The sequence below is a fragment of the Phytophthora infestans genome, genomic scaffold, assembly GCF_000142945.1.
Source record: "Phytophthora infestans T30-4 supercont1.85 genomic scaffold, whole genome shotgun sequence".
Classification (NCBI taxonomy): domain Eukaryota; phylum Oomycota; class Peronosporomycetes; order Peronosporales; family Peronosporaceae; genus Phytophthora; species Phytophthora infestans.
Genome location: NW_003303674.1, coordinates 39,677 through 43,000, shown reverse-complemented (window position 1 = coordinate 43,000; position 3,324 = coordinate 39,677). Strand labels below are relative to the sequence as shown.

Genomic DNA, 3,324 nt, shown 5'->3' with positions numbered 1-3,324 from the left:
AATCCGTTTCCAAGGTAGGATATGCTTGTTAAAAAGAACAAGAGAACTCTTCCCTGGGCACACGCTAGCGTCTCCTGGGTCGGTTGTGTTACCACATATTATCCACGTCTCGGTTCAGGAATATTAACCTGATTCCCTTTCGATACACGAGGCTGCATACAAAACGCAAGGACGAACCCCACGCCTCAAACAGCCCAGCTTTCAAACGGAATTATCCTATCTCTTAGGATCGACTCACCCGTGTCCAATTACTGATCACACGGAACCTTTCTCCACTTCAGTCTTCAAAGTTCGCATTTGAATATTTGCTACTACCACCAAGATCTGCACTAAAGGCCGTTTCACTCAGGCTCACGCCACGAGCTTCTTCACGACCTTCACGCCCTCCTACTCATTAACGCGTACATTATAAATGCTATCGCGCTAACGGCAAAGTATAAGTAGCCCGCTTTAGCGCCATCCATTTTCAGGGCTAGTTCATTCGGCAGGTGAGTTGTTACACACTCCTTAGCGGATTCCGACTTCCATGGCCACCGTCCTGCTGTCTAAATGAACCAACACCTTTTATGGTATCTAGGTGAGCGAGCATTTTGGCACTTTAACTTTGCGTTCGGTTCATCCCGCATCGCCAGACGAGCTTACCCCGTATGGCCCACTAGCAACTTGATATTCACATCCACAAGTTCAATTAAGAAACCTGCAGGTCTTACAGATTTAAAGTTTGAGAATAGGTCGAGGAAGTTTCTTCCCCGAATCCTCTAATCATTCGCTTTACCTCATAAAAACTATCGTAAATAAGTTGCTGCTATCCTGAGGGAAATTTCGGAAGGGAACCAGCTACTAGATGGTTCGATTAGTCTTTCGCCCCTATACCCAAGTTTGACGATCGATTTGCACGTCAGAATCGCTACGAGCTTCCACCAGAGTTTCCCCTGGCTTCACCCTACTCAGGCATAGTTCACCATCTTTCGGGTACCAACATATGTGCTCAAACTCAAATCTTTCACCACGAAGGTTCATGATCGGTCGATAGTGCCACACCGCAGACCGAAGCCCGCAGCATTTCCTACCTCAGACAACTTACGCTGCCCTTCACTTTCATTTCGCGCTGGGGTTTCCACACCCTAACACTTGCACACATGTTAGACTCCTTGGTCCGTGTTTCAAGACGGGTCAAATCGCTCCATTTCGTCAACGTCCCGAACGGCAACAAGTTAAAACCCACATCAATCCACACACAACCCACACACGCATAGCAAAGCTATCCGCACACGGCGCACACAGAGACACAGGCCCACTCAAAAACACGTTGTAGGCACCTCAGTCCCAACCGCGACTACTCGTCCACCAAGATATAACAGACAAACGCAAGCGTAAGCCCTACCTCCTCGGCGGCCATTTCCCGCAGCATACGAACTGACCTTGACGTCCCACCGCAGCACAGGGCACCAGCAAGCACACACAGCACACACGCCGAGCGCAGCCAAAAAAGCCGCTGCCACAGCACACGCACGCACACACTCGCCAATGAAATATACCACGGATTATAGACACTGGAAACGATTCGGTTCCCTTTCAGCAGTTTCAGGTACTCTTTAACTCTCTTTTCAAAGTTCTTTTCATCTTTCCCTCACGGTACTTGTTCGCTATCGGTCTCGCACCAATATTTAGCTTTAGATGGAATTTACCACCTACTTTGCGCTGCATTCCCAAACAACGCGACTCAAAGAAAACGGATCGTACGCACGAGCAACTCAGGGATGAACGGGAGTATCACCCTCCATGCTGTCCTCTTCCAAGGAACTTGCCCCAAGCGCCCACACTGATCACGCCTCTATAGACTACAATTCGCCGCGCAAAACTTGCACGGAGATTTTAAGCTTGAGCTCTTCCCGCTTCACTCGCCGTTACTAGGGGAATCCTTGTTAGTTTCTTTTCCTCCGCTTATTAATATGCTTAAGTTCAGCGGGTAATCTTGCCTGATATCAGGTCCAATTGAGATGCATACCGAAGTACACAACATTTCCCAAATGGATCGACCCTCGGCAGCCGAAGCCGCCACTCTACTTCGCAACAGCAAAGCCGATTCAAATGCCAAGCTAAAGAGCCATGGTTCACCAGTCCATCACGCCACAGCAGGAAAATCACCCAATAAGCGCATTGTTCAGCCGAAGCCAACCATACCACGAATCGAGCATTTCTCCATTAACGCCGCAGCAGACAAACCGGTCGCCAACTCGCTACAATAGCAGCGTCCACAACCAGCAATGCCACCACTTTTGGAGCAAAGAGAAGTACAGTTTAGTACATTTAAAAGGACTCGCAGTCGGTCCGAAAACCAACCGCAAGACACTTCACATCTGGCATCTCCTCCACCGACTACACGGAAGGAAGAAAGCCAAGTTTGTTGTACGGACACTGATACAGGCATACTTCCAGGACTAACCCGGAAGTGCAATATGCGTTCAAAATTTCGATGACTCACTGAATCCCTGCAATTCGCATTACGTATCGCAGTTCGCAGCGTTCTTCATCGATGTGCGAGCCTAGACATCCCACTGCTGAAAGTTGCTATCTAGTTAAAAGCAGAGACTTTCGTCCCCACAGTATAATCAGTATTAAGTAAAGGGTTTAAAATAAAAAAGCTACTAGCTCAGACCGAAGTCCAAACGCTCGCCTTTTGATAGGGCTCGCCCAGCAGTAGCCGCCAGCAATAAAGCCAGCAGCCGCCGCCAAGTAAGACCCCCAACTATTGGGTTGAAACGGTTCACGTGGAAAGTTTTTAGGTGTGGTAATGATCCTTCCGCAGGTTCACCTACGGAAACCTTGTTACGACTTCACCTTCCTCTAAATGGCGAGGTTTAAAAAAGTTCCCATCAATCCACTCGCAATAAAGCAAACAGACTCACGGTCCCAATTTTTCACCGAGTCATTCAATCGGTAGGTGCGACGGGCGGTGTGTACAAAGGGCAGGGACGTAATCAATGCAAGCTGATGACTTGCGTTTACTAGGAATTCCTCGTTCAAGACTGAAAATTGCAACAGTCTATCCCTAGCACGATGCGCATTCACAAGATTACCCAGACCTATCGATCAAGGTTGTATACTCGTTGAACGCATCAGTGTAGCGCGCGTGCGGCCCAGAACATCTAAGGGCATCACAGACCTGTTATTGCCTCCAACTTCCTTTGGTTTGATTACCCAAAAGTCCCTCTAAGAAGTCCACAAACCTACCAAAAATGGTAAGCGGAACTATTTAGCACGCGGAGGTCTCGTTCGTTAACGGAATTAACCAGACAAATCACTCCACCAACTAAGAGTGGG

The 3,324-nt window shown here is 48.3% G+C and overlaps 3 non-coding genes across 3 annotated transcripts; all 3 read right to left on the bottom strand.

The window, feature by feature from the left end:
* On the bottom strand, positions 1-2,107 carry PITG_33430 (the record flags this gene model as incomplete). Its single annotated transcript, XR_009934824.1, has 1 exon — positions 1-2,107. It is a non-coding gene; the product is annotated as a 28S ribosomal RNA (ribosomal RNA).
* A 306-nt stretch (positions 2,108-2,413) lies between these two features.
* PITG_33429 lies at positions 2,414-2,570 on the bottom strand. The gene has a single exon (XR_009934823.1). It is a non-coding gene; the product is annotated as a 5.8S ribosomal RNA (ribosomal RNA).
* Positions 2,571-2,792: 222 nt separating this feature from the next.
* PITG_33428 lies at positions 2,793-3,319 on the bottom strand (the record flags this gene model as incomplete). Its single annotated transcript, XR_009934822.1, has 1 exon — positions 2,793-3,319. It is a non-coding gene; the product is annotated as an 18S ribosomal RNA (ribosomal RNA).
* Positions 3,320-3,324: the final 5 nt, after the last annotated feature.